This window comes from Lepidochelys olivacea (assembly GCF_965140295.1).
Source record: "Lepidochelys olivacea isolate rLepOli2 genome assembly, chromosome: 21".
NCBI classification, from domain to species: domain Eukaryota; kingdom Metazoa; phylum Chordata; order Testudines; family Cheloniidae; genus Lepidochelys; species Lepidochelys olivacea.
This window is the reverse complement of record NC_140431.1, coordinates 1,665,923-1,685,151: the sequence shown is the minus strand read 5'-3', so window position 1 is coordinate 1,685,151 and position 19,229 is coordinate 1,665,923. Positions and strand designations below refer to the sequence as shown.

The window sequence follows — 19,229 nt, the reverse complement described above, 5'->3', positions numbered from 1 at the left end:
ACAGATGGTCCATAGATAGCATGACACCTTGTTCCTACCATAATGGTCCTGCACCTGTGTAGCTGTAGGAGTACCTATGCAACAAGGAGATGCAAATGCAACAGGGAAGACTTTGGGTGCTCTGATGTATGCAACTGGGGTAGTGATGAGCAAGCAACAGACTAATGAACACAGCAGACACAGACTCTGCAGGGGAGTAGAAATGTTTCAACAATCTGCAAATTACTGTGACTATTTCTGTGAGCCAATATACCTTGAAGGGGTGTTGCATGAGACGTTCAGTAGCTCATGGTTATATGCAGGGATTCCAGAAAAGCACATGCTCATACTTTGTTATTCACACAATATATTCATACAAGCCATTCTGCAGCCCCAATGCATTACTGGTGTACAAGTAATTTACATGTACTATCATTTATTCAGTGATAATAAGAAAGAAGATAATTACCATGTGTGCTTTAGACTTACTCTCTGGCTAAGCAGATAACATTATAAGTAGTTAGAAAGGGCTCTTATTATTTGCATAACTTCATAAAAATAGCATGCAGAAAAACATTTCTCAAATTCTGGTTTCTCAGAATGGTTTCTCAAAACCATTCTACAAATAATGACAAATATTCTGATGTATTACATGGTACAAACAAGCTCATACTGTCATGTGACTATAGATTTTAACCAAAGGCAAAAGTACAGGAAAAAGCATAAAATATATCACCGGGGGCTATTTCCCAAGCTTTCCAAAGCAGTACTATTTTGGAGTATGCAGTTGCATTATCAATTGTATTTAGAAGCCAAGGCGCTCTCCCTCTCCGTTTGTGGTTTAGTGGCTGGGTTCCATTCAGCTCAATGCAGGAGACCACTGAGAAAGGAAGAAGCATTTATGGACCTGTTTAAAGACTCCAGATTCCTCCCAGTCTTTCCTGGTGGCTTTTTCTTTTCCTTTGTCCATGGGGGTATCCATGCTGGGCCAGGCCCTGCAATTCTGTCCCTGGCAAAGTTCTCTCCTTGGGCCAGCTTAGAATAACATGGACATTTAGCCTTTACTGTTGAAGCTGTTCCCCTTTAATTAACTATTGATTGGGCCCAAGCAAATGCTAAGAGTATGAAGCCCTCCATAGCACAGTGGTTTGGGTGTTCACCTACATTATCAATTGTATTTAGAAGTTTTCTGACAATTTTTGTCAAAATAAAACTATGTTTCTGTGAGTCTTGGCCCTTTCTTAGATTTGTGGGTATTTTTCAGATCGGATGCCTGGTAACATTTCAACATTACATACTATAGAGAAATTGCACTGCTTCCAGCAGCTCCAGCCACCCTGCTGATGGCTGTCACGCTGCCTGGGGTGGTTCATGACCGTGAATGCCAACCTCCGGGCAGACTGCCAAGCGGCTTGTGTGGTCTATAATTGGCTGTCACCAACGCAGTAACAAGTGTGAACTCCTGAAGCAGAACAACAGTCGTGCCATGGCGTCACAGAGAGTCCCCTTGGCCATGCCAGTCTCTCTTGTCCCCCAGGCAAGCGGCACGTCGTGATGGTTGGTTGTCCTACACCAAAAATCATAAAATATTCAGGATGCTTCCAGCCCCAAGAGATCAGTCACTTACCCCAGGTCAATTTGTACCTCTCTCACCAAAAACAATGCTTGTAGTCAGTCCTGTAGTAAACTATCTAAGGATTTTACAGGTTAAAGCACATAAACATATCTACCCAAATGAGTTACAGTCTATGGTTCCAAAAGGGGACAGAGTTGCAGTAATCTGTCAGCACTGAACGTCTTTTAGGATTGACCCTGGGGATTGCTGCTTCTGTTTCCTAGCTCCAGCCCTGGGAAAGTTCAACAAGTCAAGGAGATGAAAAAATGTCTTGTCCGCTATTTTAATTTCCTTCTTCCAGAATTCAAGCTGATGGGATGAGCCCTTTTGCATATGGCTGCTTCATGGGTGTGCAATGACAATTAGCGAAGTCTTTTTATTGTGATGCCCCACAATGGCCCATTTCATCCTGATGGCAGTACTGTATTGTCAACCCCAAATGATCAAAAATCGTGAGTCAGATTCCCTGGAAATCATGAGATTGGCTTTTAAATCATGAGATTATGTCGAAGTAACAGATCTGGGGTTCTTTTCATTTGCCTGCTGATTTTTGAGCCTTTTGGGTGCCCTGGGGTCACATTTTGAAGCTTCCTCCACAGCCACGAGGGCTAGAAACCTATTTTTTCTTTAAGAAAGAAGGTTAAAATCATCACGTATCCATTTGACTCCAGGAGCTGGGGCTTTAAGGAAAACAATAATTATAATGAGACTCATGATAAAATCGTGAGAGTTGGCAACACTGTGACGGGCAAGAAGTAGTACCTTTCTCAGGGATTTACCACTTTGCACTAGCTGAAGTTTTTTCTTATTTGTGAGTGACTTAGTTCAGAACACACATTTTACAGCTATAGCACGAGCACATAAGTATTACATTACAGAGTGGGATATAGATGTTATAAGTGGGATTAATACATGTAGCAACTTACAAGCATTTCATAAAGTCTAAACACTAAACACATTATCACAAGTTCAAGCTTAACTATACTAACGCACCGGTGAGCTGGACTGGGGTCCAGCAACAAATTTGTCAGCATTCGGCTGAAGCCTAAAGCCATGGCAAGAGCTGGCACCTGGTCTGCACGCATCACAATGCCCATCAGATAGGGGCCTAACGAGGTAGCAGTACATTTTTCTAGCTGAGGGGTTACCCCTTAGTGCCCAAACTGGGTCTGGCCAACCCACAAAGGGCAGTCACTCTCCTTCCCCTAACTTAAAGTTGAGAGTTTGGTTTCTTTTTTACCTTTGGTATCAAAGTCCAGGGCCAACATTTCAATACACAAAGGGAGGTGTGTACTTCACTGAGACACTAGGACTGTGCTAGGAAGCTGCAAATGAATGGCATGCTGCTTGCTAAGGTGCTGCATGGAGACCACAGTGGTTGTTCCAAGATTGCTGTACCAAAAGGAGACTGTGTCAGCTGATGGGGCAGGGATTAGGAAGTGGCTGGGTAATTTTATCAGCACTAATAACACTTAGCACTATACATGTGAAGAGAAGTATAATTTAATGATCAGAGCAGGGGACTGGGAGTTAGGAGAACGGGCTCTGACACCAATTCACTGTGTGACCCTAGGCAGGTCTGTGATTCTGCTTCTCCATCTGTAAAATGGAGATAGTAATTCTTACCCACCTCTATAAAGAATTTGGAGACCCCTAGATAGAAGGCACACACGGGCTCATTTTGCCTATGATGCACATTGCACAGCTGACCTGATGTACTATGGGGTTCAGCGGAGGGTATGTACTGGATGGGCCAGTGTTCAGTCTGGTCGAGCAAATCTTATATTCCCACATTACTGACCATCTGTTGCTCATTTGCTGATGAAAGTTGGGGATGATGAAAAAAGGTTAATCAGAAACCAGCTTATTCATAAAAACTGATTTTTTTTTAAATGGTGTGATGAGGAAAGCAGTTTGGTTTCTGGTAGGCAGACATAAGGTCAGCTCTGCCCGGGCTAGCCAGCCCGTCCTCTCCAAGTCAGCCCAACCCAGGGCAGACCCAGCTGCTGCCTTGCTGCTACATGGAATTATCAGTCTTCTTGTGTTATTTGTTCCTGTCCAGCCAAATACTTGAAACAAAGTCATTGGAATGAATGAAAAATTATGACAAGAGCTCTCTCTCATCCGAAATCGCTGGCTTGGTGTGGCCTTGTTGCTAAGTCTTGATAAAACCTTGGTGATTTCATTGCAGGGCAAAACTGTTTCTATTTCACATCATTTTGTTCCTTTGACACTAATGAGAAGCCTTTTGAAAGGAGACCTTTTCACTGAGTAATCAGCATATCATTCATGTTGCTTATAGATTACTGTTGTCTGCTCCCATTGCCCAGGGACGACTCAGCCGTGCTTTTCTTAAGAAGGGAAAATAAAATAGTTTGATGACAATAACTTTTTGTGGAAGACACAGCATTGCTTCTGCTAATAGAATCACACACAACAGACCTGCCCCACCGTATTCCATTTACAACACGGCTTTCTTTCAGGTAAACTCGCTAGACCACTGGGGATAATTGTCTGCACAGGGCCTTCCGCTATAAGGACATGAGCGCCCTCCAAACCAGACCCAGAGGAAAAATACAGGAGTAAGTTTCAGGGCAGATCTCTGAGGTCTTGTCCACTCCACGACTTCTAAACAAACTGGCCACTAGTTAGTGGCGTGTAGAACTGTTTGTGTTTGCACACCAAGCACATAACCCTGGCAGCGAACAGTGTGTCACTCCTGCCCAAGGCCCATATTGTCTTTCCGTAACTGACTCCACACCCTGTTATTTTGCAGTGGCAACGGGACCCTGAGCAGGTCTGTATGATGGGTTGGCAGGACCTGCTTCCTCCCAGCTCTCTGTGCGGCAGGACATCCCAGAGCACAGGGCTGCTCCGTGTCCATGTCTCTGGACACTGTGTCCTGCCAAGGCATGATGGGGGAGCTGCCCAGATTCTCCCAGCATGCACTGCTATGGCTTAGCAGCAGCGCAGTTGTCAGCACAGTCCTAACTCAGCCCCATGTATGATACGGAGAGCTGCTGTGTAGACACAATTCCCGTATCACTGAGTCAGGAGGGAGGGTCCCAGACTGAGTACAGAGACACAGCCATGCTATGGGTGAAGCCCTTAGGTCTGTGCCGTGATGAGACACTAACTGGATGGCAGAGTGGCCTTTAATGACCCAGCAGATGTCTTTGGCCACTGCCAGGTATCTGGGTCAAAGCCTTTCTCACCCCCAGGGGTGTATGTCAGGGTGTCTCTCACTGCTCTGAGGCAGTGATACAGGCCCTGGGACTGCCTGCAGTCCCCCTATAATCTCAGCTTCTCTCTCACCTGTAACAGCAGCTGCTCAGAGGAACATGCCTACCTGGGGAAAGTGGCTCTGACAGACATATCCTGAGGACTCTGTCAGCAAAACCACCTGTGTAGCTGGCCAGTCCCAGGTTTCCAGGAGCAGCATGGCCTATGGCTAATTCCTTTTTACCCACTCACCTCCTGAATCATCCCCAAAACACTAGCGGTACTGACAGGGAGTGGGTACAGATAGCTCCTGTCCCAGGTTTCCCATGTGCTGGGGCATGAAGCACTCAAGAAAATAACTGGACTAATTCTAATATTTGCCTTTGCCAAAGGTATCATTGCAAACCTAAAAGCCTAGCTTGGATTGTGGGCACTAACCTGAGCAGAAAACGTTACCACTCCAGAGTGCAGTCTGGAGAGATCTGATCCAGCCCTCAAATGGGTGTCTAAAAATAGATACAAAGAAAAAGACCCGGGATTAGAATTTTCTGTCACTCTTCCATTTTTCTCCCTAGACAAATCAGGAATATTCCTGTTTATCACTGTAAATTTGCACGTGCTGCATGTTAAGCTCCATGTAGGAATTAATATCTTAGGAGAGCTCCGCAATTTGTCCTTTTGGCGAAACGGGCTGTTATTGCTGGCTCAGGTCAGCCTGATTTACCTTGTGTGGCGGTGATATGTGGGAATTTCAGCATAAGCCAAGGCCAGGGTATCTTGGCAGTTTGCTCCTGCCACTGGTTATTTAAAGTCCCCCATCAGCTTGCATGCCACAACGTGTCATCTGAAACAGATGCAGTTATTAACCTTTTTTTTATCGGATGCCGTTACTGAACTGTTGACGCTGCTCGTAAATTCAGCGAGCTGCTTGTGAAAAAGCACTGGGTGGTGATAACCCCAGCTTCCAACCCCCTTCTCCATTCTTCGGGGGGGAGGGAGGGCACATAAAGCCATGTAATTTGCCCTTCTCATTTTTTCCTGTTTGTAATTCATTTCTTGAAATCAGATGAGATGGTTTAACAACATATAAAGTGGTTCCACGGGAACTGAGCTGCTTCTTTGCTCTGAAGAGGCAAGGTCCTGTCTTCTTTTCCATTCACACATCAAATCCTTCGAACAGTTAGTGTAGATGGAACCTAGCCATGTCTGTTACCTGGTTAAATCCCTAGACAGGGCAAGGCTGTGAAGTTCAGTGGTGGAGACACAGCTGGATCCTATTCCTGTCTACAGTACCGCTGCCACTGGCCTGGGAACAGCATGGCCAATAGGTGCAGCACAGACGGAACCGAGATGCCTGTAACGGTGCCAGAGCCTTGGTGTGTCCAGCGCTTTAACCCAGCCCCCCAGCTGGAGCTAGATGCCATCTACACTACAATTCCTGGCCACTGTAACCAGCTCCTCTGGATCACTCATTGTTGCAGTGTATACTGGCCATCGGAGAAGTCCACAGGAAGGTGGAAACCAGCCTCACCAAACTGGGACATAGGAGTAGTTTCCAGTTTAAAGCTGTTTTATTTATACAGCACCACAGGTGTGTATGGCCATGTTCCCAGCCCCACATTGCTCACTGCCCTGGTATTATACAACGGCATGTGCTTCCAGACCTGGCAACTGGGCCAGTGAGGGAGAGGCCTTCTCCTCTTTCTGTCTGTCTGTGAGACTTGAGGTGCTGACGCAGCGGCATGCAGAGTTAACGTCCCTGGGCGTGACCCTCCATTGCTCTCTCCAGTTCACAGGTCAAAGTAAAGGACAATGGGGAGCCTACGGACTGCCTTGATCATGTGAAAACTACACACTGCTGTATCTTCACTAGGATTTCTCCTCCTGTTAGTTACCACGTGTTAGCGAACACAAGGCAAGAACACACTTTTCCTCCTAGTGAAAACAAGGCCAAAGAGAGGATTCAGGGCCCTCTGGCAAACTGCACAGCTGCCCCAGTTTAATTTAACTAGGTTTTTTAAGCCAGGCTTATTCCGGGTTAGTTTAAAACCACTGGGAACAGGTTTAATCTATACTAAAATAAGCCATTCTTAAACCAGAATAAGCGTGTCCACACAGGGTGTTGCACCTGTTTAACTAAACTGGTGCAAGCTTGTCTGTAGACAAAGCCTAAGGCCTGCTCTACATCTAAAACATAGGTTGGCCTATGGCCTTAGGCATGAAAGACCCTTGAGAGACGTAGTTAAGCCAACTTAAGCCCTGGTGCAGACACCCCTAGGTCAATGGAAGAATTCTTCTGTCACCTTGCTACCACCTCTTGAGGGGGTGGATTTACCACAGCAGCGGAAAAGCCCCCGCTGTCGTTGCAGCAAGCGTCGACACTACAGCACGCCATGGCAGCACCACAGCTTGTACTGTAGACAGAGCCTAATATGCCATCAAAGTCAACACAGACACAGGCCAAAAGTGAACCTGCTCTGGCACACAGGCATTGCCAGATTGGCTCAGACTAGGGTCCGTCCCACCCAGTATCCTGTCTTTGACAGGAGCAGCACCAGATGCTTTTAGAGGAAGTTTCAAGAACCCCACAGCAGGCAGACGTGGGCTCATCTGCTCCCCAGAAAGATCTCATCCTACCCCTCAATAGTCAGAGATTATTAATAGTCAGGAGGGACTGTTCTGATCACCTAGTCTGACCTCCTGCAAAACACAGGCCAGAACCTCCCGCAGCGACACCTGCATCCAGCCCAGGGCTGCTGGTGGAGCTAGAGCCCAGTCATTAGAAAGATTCAACTAGTTTTGATCAAGCCACTCCTGAGGGCCAGAAACATTCTGCCCCAGCGGCTGAAAGCCCTGAAGGAAGCCATCCCCCTGGACTCTCCAGCCAGCACCAGAAGTGCCAGTAAAATTGTGTGAAAGCCAGCCTGAAAGCTTATCCAATGTGAACCAGAATTCTGATCCTTTTGCAAGTCACCCAGCGCTTGCGGTTACTGCTCCTTCCCTTTGCAGTGATGCGGAGGTATGATGTTCTCTGTGTCCTCTCTGTTCTGCAGCACTGGAGAAAAATTAACAAGGGAAACCAGGCCCAGTTCTGCACTCAACAGCTGCTGTAGGCCGCTGACTCTGGAGTGGATCCGTTGTCAATGACGCTACCTAGGGAAGTTCACCTCAGCTTTGGACTGGAACTGGGAAAACCAGTTTGGCTGAGCCTAACAGCAGCAGGGTCTGAACACCAAACTCCAGCCCTCCCCTGGGGTCTGGAAACAATGCACTTCCCCTCACCACCTGTGCCAAAATGCCACCAGAGAACCTGTGATCACAAGATCCCTGGCGCTGAGTTAGTCACTGGTCTCTCCGAGCCAAACCTCAGAACCACTTAGGCCTGGCCCGACGCTGGTGTGAATGTAACCCAGCCGGCATGTGGGTGCATGGCAGTGCAGCTCCCACCCAGCCTCTGCTGCTAGCATCTAACCTCTTGCTGTACTGGGGTCAGAGCGCGGAGGCTTATGGTACATGTGCAGTCACAGCTTCCCTATTCGATATTCCAGCTGAGAAAATAAAGCATCACTGTCCTATTAATTATGTGAGCTACGGAGCAGTTTTTCTCCCAGAGTCACCGACTGGTTCACATATTGGTCCTACAGGCAGCTTAGCTGGTAGCATAGCAACAGGGTGAGCTGGTGCTCCGTTCAGCTTTGCACGTTGTATTAGCCACACTGGGCTCTCTCCAGCTCTGCCCATTGCTCCGTGTTGCAGAGCCCCTCATTAGTACAATTAATAAGACGCTCCTGTCAGTTCAATCAAACGCCCAGCTCGAGAGCAGCAAAAGGCTTTGGCAGATCAAGTGGGGAGATTCTGGGTAGCACTGGGAAGTTGTAGGAAACCTTTCATCTCCCCCAAGGAACTGAACAAGAATGGAATTGTGGGACTGGGATTCCCTGAGGTCATGTTTATTGATCGCCGGCTCGTTAGTATAATAAATCAGATCCCCTGTCATTTTGAATAAAGTCCCAGGTTCACTGGAAGGAACTTGGCAGAACACCTTGATATGATTAGTGATGGTGTGGACAAAGCCCTGTGGAAGATGGTGTCTTGGCCTGAGCGCGCACACATGGATACTCACGCACACTTGCTCTCTGTGCGCCAGCCTGCTGGAAGGCCTTGCCTTGGGCAGCTTGGTTCATTCCAGGGCAGGCCCTCAAAGGAGCACTCCGTGCTGCAGGAGCACACAGAGATGGCGAGGGGAGCTGCGCCATGATACAAGGGCCACGGCAGCGTTTCTCAGACATATGCTAACATTTTAGGAACATGCCTCCAAGCATCAAACCAACTCTTCAAGCTTCCCAGACCAAGCACCAAACTCATGGTCACACCCAAACCCCCAGCGCATTTGAACACACTGAGTGCAGTGTTCTCTCTGCCCCTGAAGTCCTTGGGGCAGCTCCCACATACAGCACTTCCTTCTGCCCAACACATGCAGTGCCCCTGGGGGGCGGAGCTGAAAAATCTGTTCCAGTGGGGTGTAGGATCAGAGTAGGAGCTTGGCTCAGTGGCTTCTTAGAGCGGTATTTTCAGCCACTGGCCTTGGACACAGACGCTCTGGGTTCTGTTCTTGGCTCTTCCACTGATCTGCTGAGTGACCACTTTCCCTTTGCCGTGTCTCTTTAGATTGTGAGTGCCCCAGGGCAGGGATTGTCTCGTGCTCCCTGTGTGTACAGCACCTAGCACGATATGGCCTCATTCTCCACTGGGACCCGCAGATGCTATTGTACTGGAGATAATGCTAGTAATAACGGAAACCTCTCCTTACTTCTGGCACCAGAGAACCACAGTTTGGTCTTATTGTGCGAGAAATCCATTTTCTGCCTTTGCTCTGCTTCCCACAGCTCTGAATTGACTGTTGAGATTCCTACACTGAGCTTACACAGAGCAAATACAGCAGAGGGAATCTCTCCCCTGCACACAGTCCCAGCTGGCTGTGCCTCATTGCTCTCATCGCTCATCACAGCTCACCCGCTTATTCCTTTGCTGCCTCAGGTCACTAACTGGCCCCCAGCTCTCCTCGGGTCTCATCTCTCATCCTTCCTAAGGACCCAATTTTGCAAAATTCTCCTTTGCCTCTTTGGGACTTTTGCCTAAGCGAAGATGGCAAGATTGGATAAACTAATTCCTTACCTAGCCATGATTCAGGAAAGCTTTTAAGCACACACGTAAGTCGATCCCTATTCGGGATAGCACTTAAGCATGAAGTCCCACTGAGTTAAATACATGCTGAAGCGCAGTCCTGGATCGAGGACTCTAGATTGCCAAGAGACCGAAGTCTGTTCCAAGCCAGCCTCACTGTCTGGTTCAGACACACTGATGGATGAACTACAGAATGCTCCAGGGCTTGGTTGGAGGAAACACCCAGAAATGCTCTTTGCAAAACCAGGCTGGCTCCATGGTGGGGTTTGGGGCCCATCCACTCCCTGCACCAACAGGGAGAGCAGAGACAGTACCAAAATGGAAAACAACAAGGGGGAAATGACCCAGGAGAGGTTTGGTTTGAATTCCAGGCCCATGTCCAAGTTGCTCTTATTTTATCTAAACCAGGTAAGCGTCGCTAGCGTGAAACGCCAAGGCCAAGAAGTGTAGGAGGGAGACTTTGTGCTAGTTCATCCTGTGGCTATCAGAACAATGCCGGCCATGCCAGAGCACAGATGCCACCACAGGACAGGGCAAATGATGGACCAGGCTACAGCCCAGTTCCAGCTCCTTTGCTGCCAGCTGCACGGTGCTGCACTGTCGTTATTTATTATCTCTGCATTTTATCTGCAGCCTGAGGTCAGCACTGCAGAAGACTGAGGGCCATGCCAGAGATGCCTCTTTCGCCCACTGACCCCAACCTGCCCCAAGCTGAGGTTTTACCCTGAGAAGGGAGAAGAGTGAGGCACGCTATGAAGTTCATTAGGAACATAGCTATTACTATGGATTGTATGTGGAAGGTGCCCAGATACTATGGTGATGGGCAGCACTATAAGACCCTATGATAGAAACCACTGGGTCCAGTGATCTGTCTTTCCAGCACTATCAACTCCAGCATTTGGGGGAGGCTCCCTGCCATATTCCACACGTCTATTTCAGCTCCAGCCTCAGCTGAGAGAGGCAAGAAAGGTGCAAAAGGTGATCCAGCCTCCCGGAGGCCTGGCCCTGCCTGGGAATTGTAAAGATTCTCCCTGACCTGTGGGTGCAAAGATCCATCTGGTATTGGAATTCTCCGGTAGCAGTCAGAAGCAGAGTGGAGAGGCCCCGCTTCCCATGGCTGCAGTTGGGGCTGGATGTGGGAGTCACTGGGAGCAGGAGGCAGCTGCTGCCAGTGTCTGAGTGCTCCAAGTGGAGGAAAATGTCAATGAAGTGGGCACGTGGGCACTGCAGCCTGTGAATTGCCAGGTCAGGTCAAGGGGCTTGCCTTTGGCCGGGGAAGGGGAATCCCCCTCCCAGCAAAGCAAGCCCAGCTCTGCTGCGCTCAGAGAACTACACCCATTTTGAACAAGCCTTGCAAGCTTGTCTGGCTCTGAGCAGCACCAGCAGGGACAGGGTTAGAGAGCAAACCTGCTGTTCCCTGGCTAAGGCTTAGCCCTGTGGGAGTGCCGCCCACATTCTCCAGAAGGGCAGGCTGAGGCCCAGAGAGGGGTGGGAGGAGCAGAGGCTATCAGGCCAGCACTGTGTGTGCTGCCCTGTCCTTTAGCAGATAATGGACACAGCTTCTGTTGTTGCCTTCTACCCTGCAAACCCCACGCTCTGTTTTGCTGGACTTTGCTCCAGCTTTTATGTCAGTTAGGAAGGTGCAGCCTTTGGATCCAGTTCCAGGTTCAGGCGACTTCAAACCACAGATCCTGCTGCCTCGGAGGCTGCCAACAGAACTCTCCTTGGCTTCCCTGGGACCAGGATCAGGGCCAGTAGGATTAATGCCTTTTGCTAACAAAAAGCCCCCCAAAAAGCCCACCTTTGTTTGCAGTTAAGATTAAATGCTCCTTTCCCTGAAACAACCAGTCCCACACGCCCTCATCCACAACCTGTCAGAAGTGGGGCTAGTGTCTGAAACACATCTCAAAGCATCCCCAACAAATCCTAAACTGCAGGGTCTGCCTCAGCACAGCTGAGACGTGTGGAGGGCTTGCAGTCATTGTATCCCTACACTGAGACCTTCAGACTGCGGCAAATGGGGAAAGAGAGACGATTACCAACGAGCAAAGCCCCGGGCAGGGCATGTCTCCCTTGAACTAGGCTCCTTCCCGTGCCAGATCCTGCGATGAATGATGATCCTGTGATGACACCACAGTTTGTTGCTATGTAAATGATTGTGTTGTCACCAATCCAACATTCTGACTTCACTGCAGGATCCAATCAAAAGAGCAGATTTGGGGAGGAAGGGGTTGGGAAGGGCCATTTCTGAAGTCCAAAATCATCTTTGATAACGAGGAAGAATGCACATGGCAACAACCTGGTAGGTCAAAAACACAAACCCATGTGTCAGAGGGTGAACGCCTCTCAAAAACACAGAACCATGGGTCCTAACCATGTACGGAAGTCTAAAAAGTACCGTAAAATAAATTTTTTAAAAGTTGCTTTGCCTGATTTGGAGCTGAAAATGCAAATTTTAATGAAAGGGTTTTTTTAATTTTTAAAGACTGTAATTTCCTGAAGTGCCACTGAATTTAAATATCGTTTAAAGATTACAAAATAATGGCCACGTTTTACTGTTAAATTTATCACTGTATTTGGCCTCAGCACTGGGATAAATATTAAATTGTTCCTAATTTATTGCTCATAAAATCTAATTTAGGCAGATCGTTAATGCTTAATTTCATAGTCTCTGAAGAGGGCCGTCCCTACCATTAAAAATAACTAGACCACTAATTCAGAGCTGCCTGTTTGTTTAAGAGGGAAAAAATATCCTCCTCCAGTGGGCACCATACCCTCTCGGAGCAGGCTTGGGGGGAAGGGAAGGGGTGTACGTCTGGCGTCCTCACAGCCTCACCTGTGTCTGTGCCCGGAGAGCGGAGGTTTGCATGTGGGATCGTGGGCACTGTGAGGGTGCTGGCTGTTGAAGGTTCTGCAACACGAAGAAGGCTGCAGGCTTAACCTGTTCCTAGAGGGGAATTCCTGATACTGCTGGGCTGATGGACCATTGGCTCAGTAACTGGGGGGATATAGAGCTGGGAGGAACGGGAGGCTCAGAGGGTGAGGTGGGTGGAGGAACGAACCTGTGCAGAAGACCCCTCCCACTGTATATGTGTGCCAAGTCCCACCCTGTGTGCAAACAGAGGATTAAAGGTACATGGGGTAGAAAAGTAACAGACTGTGGCCTGGTCTACACTCGATAATTAGATTTGTTCAACTACATCAGTCAGGGGAGTGATAATCCACCCCCTGCGTGGTACTGTTAAGCTGACCTAAATCCCCACACAGACAGCGCTAGCTCGTCAGAAGAGCTCTTCCATCGACCTAGCTACTGTCCCTCGGGGAGGTGGGTTACCCACGCGATGGGAGAGCCCCTCCCGGCTGTGTAGGTGGCGTCTGCACTGAAGCACGACAGCCAGCGTTTTGAGTGTAGACAAGCCCCATGCGCGTCTGTGACTGGGGCCATGAAAACAGGCGAGGCGGCGTAGCTGAAGCAGCGCCCTGTGACAGGCACTTTGTCCCCCATGTCCAGGACCAATGCGGTTTATTGCTAAGCCTTTTTGCTGGGGGAGATGCTCTGCTTTTAGATGCCTTTCTTCAGTATGTTGTTGCCGGCACCGGTGCCTTTTGGAAAAATGCTGGACCATATTCTTCCTTGGTACAACTCCATTGACTCTAGCTGACGGTGGTCAGTGAATGCCAAGCACTCGAGGAAGTGAACATACTTCATTCCTGGAGTGGGAGACCATACCTCTGCAAACCCTAAGCTGGGCTCCAAAGCTCCAACTGACACTTGCATGTTGCAATGATCCTCTGGGAAAAGCAGCCCCGGAACTCCATTGGGAACACTGTGCCTTGGAGCAGTGGTTAGTCACTGCTGAGGGCTGGGCGGTGCTAGTCACAGAAAGGGATTCCAGTGGCTAGGTCATTAGCCAGAGAAAATGGTAGAGGCTAGAGGATTTGAGACTGTCATGTTTAATTTAAGACACAGTGAATGACAATGAGCAAACACAGATTCATAGATACCAAGGTCCGAAGGGACCATTATGATCATCTAGTCTGACCTCCTGCACAACGCAGGCCACAGAATCTCACCCACCCACTCCTGCGATAAACCTCTCACCTATGTCTGAGCTACTGAAGTCCTCAAATCATGGTTTAAAGACTTCAAGGTGCAGAGAATCCTCCAGCAAGTGACCGTGCCCCATGCTACAGAGGAAGGTGAAAAACCCCCAGGACCTCTTTCAATCTGCCCTGGAGGAAAATTCCTTCCCGACCCCAAATATGGCGATCAGCTGAATCCTGAGAATATGGGCAACATTTGAGAGATTAAATCAATGCAGATATTGTAAAGCGTATTGATCTCAGCATGTGGGTGGCTTGTGTACAAGAAGCTAAGCTAAAATCAGGAAGGGTCGAGGAATGGACTTGGGACATAGCAGGAAAACGAGCAAGGCAGGTTGATTCCTTCATAACCTCTCGTTCATTACAGGTAATTACTGCTAATAATATACACGTTCATCCCAAAGGATCCAAATCAACATACAAACTATGCACAGGAATCAATGGCCCACCACTGAAATGCAGACCCTACTGAGCTGGAAGCTGATTAACAGCATACAGGGTACACAACCATTTAGCACAAGAAGTGAACAAGAATGCCAAATATCTATTCTAAACTACAATTCTGCCTCCCTCAATCTCACTAATATCCGCATCTGTCCGGAACACAACACTCCAACTGTTGCAGCAAATGCCAGGGAAACTTTCTTGCCCACAAATGTCAGGGCCTCAGGTTTGCATCCAGCTGAAAAAAGTGTGCTTCAAATTAGTCACAAGCTTCTGTACTGTAAAGAAACCCACACGCATGTGTAGAGACACACACACATCGGATGAAGTGAGCTGTAGCTCACGAAAGCTTATGCTCAAATAAATTGGTTAGTCTCTAAGGTGCCACAAGTACTCCTTTTCTTTTTACACACACCACTGCTGCATATGTTACTGAGACCAGACATTTCAGGCACTGGGATGTTTTTATTCTGTGACCTTTAAACCAAATTTCATTCTTAAAAGTCCCAGGATCAGACGTGGAGATAATACAAATTTCATATTTTGGTGCTGTTTTTAATTAAAAGAGTTAACTAGCTCCCCTGCCGGGCAGTTGCCACTTCTCAGACACGTAGGTTCTTTTCACTGAACTTTGTTATTTTGTGTCAAAGGGCTGTTTGCAGGCTCTGTGGATGATGGAAAGTGCTTTCTCTAACTTTCATCATAATGGGCATAGCAATAAACTAGGCCAGTATGAGGCAGCTGCTGTCTGCATGGCCTCACGCACCCCATCAACTTTAGCATGCTACCGTCACCTAGTGGTGCTCAGAGGAATGGAGAAGTGTCAAGTACAACAAATACTTCATTTTCTGTACTTGATTTGGCTCCAGAAGGCTAAGAGTATAAATCCCCATAAGCAAAGAAATTCGAACTCACATATTTCCTACAGGAGCCTACCTTAGCCTCCTTGGGCACAGCCAGGTGACTGCATGGCCGCTGTTAACTGGAATGTGTCCACGGCCAGTGTTCTTACATGCAACGTATCACTTAGTTCCTAGTAGGTTTCAGAGTAACAGCCGTGTTAGTTTGTATTCGCAAAAAGAAAAGGAGGACTTGTGGCACCTTAGAGACTAACCAATTTATTTGAGCATAAGCTTTCGTGAGCTACAGCTCACTTCATCACTTCCCCAGGTGTGACTGGCTTCATGCATTAGCTATCGATGTGAGACTATGTCCAACAATACTCCAGGACAGTGCTGTGGGGAGTCCACAGAGAGTCACAGAGTTTAAGGGCAGGAGAGACGAGCAGATCCTCTAGTCTGACCTCCTGTACATCACCAACCACCACCACCCACTAAACCCAGCAAGCATCTCATCTGCCGAGAGCCTCAGTAAACCAGCAGCCCTCACTAGAGCTGGCTGAATAAAAAGCATCAAGGTAAAGATTTCCTAAAGTGACCAGTGGATTGGAAGTCTCAGTTTTTGTGTCCAGCTTGAGACATCTGAAAGGGATCAAATTTCAAGCAAGTGCTGAGTACCCACCACTGAAAAACCCCGTAAGATGCCTGGAGCCAGTAGCTGCTCCTGGAAATCTTGACCTAAATAATTAATTTGATGAGTGTCCCTATTAAAACATTCCACAAGCCCTTCTTTCCATCACCTGCCCAGCTCTTCTAACACAGCTCGCTTATCAGTTAGGACGGAGATTTCGGTGACCCTCAGGAGTCTGCCCCTTCCCAAGCATGAGTGTGGGAGGTGCGTACCTCCTGAGGTGATGGCTGGTCACTCAGAGCTCATTCTTGTGTGTAGCTAGAATGCACAGTCCTCATCCAAAGCGCACATCCTGAGTGGAGGCAGGAAAACGAGCCATGTTCAGGTCAGTTGGAAGGTTCTCTTTCCAAGGCACCCTGGGTGTTGGGTCCCCCATGTGGGCTCACCTCATAACCTTGACAGTTCCCCACTTATCACAAAGGAAGCGTGCCCACCACCAATCTGACACCAGCGTGTCTGATAGCAGCCTGGATCAAAGGGAGAATGGAGGTCGACAGGATCTCACACGAACAGGGACTTCAAGGGTTCTGAGTGTGGAAAGTCACACAGATGGCAGCTCCCACTTTTAAAAAATGTGACGAGGGACACAAACAACCCCCCAAATCCAGCAACGGATGCCTCCTGGTCCCTTTTCCATCCATCCCCCACCACAGCAGGCTGGAGCCAGAGCAGAGGGAAGCCAGGAAGGTACGGCTGGGGCAGAGACAGGGGAAGCAGGACACCCAGTGCGTCTCAGTGGGACCAAGCCAGGCCCAGAGCAAAGGCAGAGATGGGCTGCCGGGGGCTTTAGTGCAGCCTTGTCTGTCATTCCAACTGGCCGAGGCAGGCAGCAAGATGCACGTTCATGTAGGGCCCCATAGAACAGCTGAGGGCGGAGGTGCAACCGCAGACAGACTGTGACAAGAGTGCCCTGCACAAGGGAGATGCCAGTAGATATGTGCACAGGTCAATACCGGCAACAGCATAAACACTTGAGGGGATCAGGAGTGAAAAAACAAGAACCCTGGGCCACAGTGACACAGGGGCAGGGAACAGTCATGGGGGGGCACAAAGGGGTCAGCTGGACTTCTGATCAACTATTTAAAAGGGCCAACTCTTCACAACACTGCCCTAGAGCAGTGGTTTCGCAGTTATCAGGCCAGATCCTCACCTGATGTGAACTGGTGTAGCTCTGTCAACTTCCTTGGAGCTACACCGATCACACCAGCTGAGCACCTGGCCCAGCAGGGCGCTAACCAACATCTCCAAGGGCAGCGCATATGCCGCCTTTGGATGTAAAAACCAGGTCCCCTCCCAGGAGATACATACCTCTGAAACACAGCCTCGTTCACATCATTGTGCATCAGGAGTCACGCCACTGAAGCCAACGGAGCTGCACAAGTGTCAGCACGAGCAGAGAATCAGACCCTTGGTTTCTGTCTGGTTACTCCCATGGTCCCACACCGCAGGCACTCACAGTGTCATGGTATTCATCCTCTCAATGGCCCTCCTAGGTCAGGAAGGAGCATTATCCCCACATTACAGATGGGGGAAACTGAGGCGGGGCGCTTCAGAGCTGGCTCTAGAGCGCGGCTCTAACACAGACACCTTCACGAAAGGGCTGGATCTCCACACGTACTCAGCTCCCTTTGAGAATAACGAATAGACGAGCGGGTGCCTGGCTCAAGGTTACACAGGGAGCCTCCAGCAAAGCCAGCAGCTGCTGCCCAAGGTGCAGCTCTGTCCCTTAACACTGCGCAGTCACAGAGCTTTCTAGGCTGGGTCCTTCTCGGGTGAGGTTACGGTTATCTTAGGGGATGTCAACACTACACAATTATGTCAACCTAAGTTCTGTCAACGTCCAGCCACCGCAGTCATTAAATCGCGGTTGCACGTCCACACCACACTCCTTGTGTTGGCGGAGCGTGTCCTCACCAGGCACCAATTGAACTGCCAGTGTGGGGCACTGTGGGACGGCTTCCAAAAGGCAGCAAGTCGCTGCATCACCCTAACTACGCCAACCTAAGCGCCACACCTCTCACAGCGGTGGAAGTAATAAGTTGGCCTACACGGCAAGTTATGTCAGTGGGAGCAACATTTTAGTGTAGACGTTTACAGAGTTAGGGTGACAGACGCTGCCTTGCATCAGTTTAAATCTGCAGTATAGACCAGGGCTCAGTTTGCACCTCTTCTCATGAAGACACACTCCCGGCTAGATTGGCTTTTCCATGCTCTGCCCCTCATTCCTATACATTGAGCATGGGCTGTTAGATATTCCTGAAGTTCAGCACTGGACTAGATCTGGAGCAAGGGGCTTGGGAAGCACATCCTCAGCCAGCCATGCTGCTGGTTTTCCCCAACCCTGCATCCTACGCACCAATGTGCCTGCCATAAAAAGCGAAGCCAGAGTTGCAAAATTCCCATGGAGGTTTCATGCCGCTGTGACTACACTGACATCAATGGAGCTACTCCTGATTTACACCACTGCAAGTGAGAGGAGAATCAGGCTTGTTCTGTTTGAAAAACTCCTGTGTAGAGACAGGGCCTCTGATGACAACTGGCTTAGCTGAGACTAAAGCTGCTGGTGTAACAGAGCAGTCCCATTTCTCATCCTGCAGGTCCGGACCAGCTGAACATGTGGAATGGGTTTCCATTAAGATGTAGATTCCTGCTGCCACGGCAATGCTCTTGTGAATGCAAATCCTGGAGGGAAGGGTTGTTAAAGAGACCTGCATTCCTTGTGCTTTGGTTCCTCCCCACTTGGCTCTTTCTGTGAGACTCCAACAGCCTGAGAAACCTGGAATGATTAGCCAAGTAGTTTCAGCAACTCCTTAGTTGGTACAGAGAAGACTTTGCCCCTCCCTGAGCAGCTCCTGCCTTTGCAATATGATCTGCAGGTTTGCATAGATCTAGGATACCTGCCAGGAGCAATGAACTCAACCACCCTCTGCAGTGACTTTTCTCTGAATGTTCAGGGTTGCTTCCATTCAGATCATGGTCTTCCGACCCATAACCTACACGCGGGGAATGGCCAGTGTTGTGTTTCATGTTGCTCTGAGAAGCAGAAATCTGAATGGCTCCTGCGGCTGGAGGAAGAGTCAGAGTTTATCAAGTGTAAACCCTCACCCAGACTGGCACAGTCCAAGTGAGCTCCAGTAGAAGGTGCTAGCCA

At 48.8% G+C, this 19,229-nt stretch overlaps 1 protein-coding gene across 1 annotated transcript in view; it reads right to left on the bottom strand.

Moving 5' to 3' along the window:
* The window catches only part of SLC16A1 (solute carrier family 16 member 1), a 72,059-nt gene extending 54,651 nt beyond the window's left edge, over positions 1–17,408 (bottom strand). The window contains exon 1 of the mRNA XM_084611415.1: positions 17,387–17,408. The gene's annotated coding sequence lies outside the window, so the exon portion shown is untranslated. The remainder of the gene's footprint in view (positions 1–17,386) is intronic.
* Between the last annotated feature and the right edge of the window lie 1,821 nt (positions 17,409–19,229).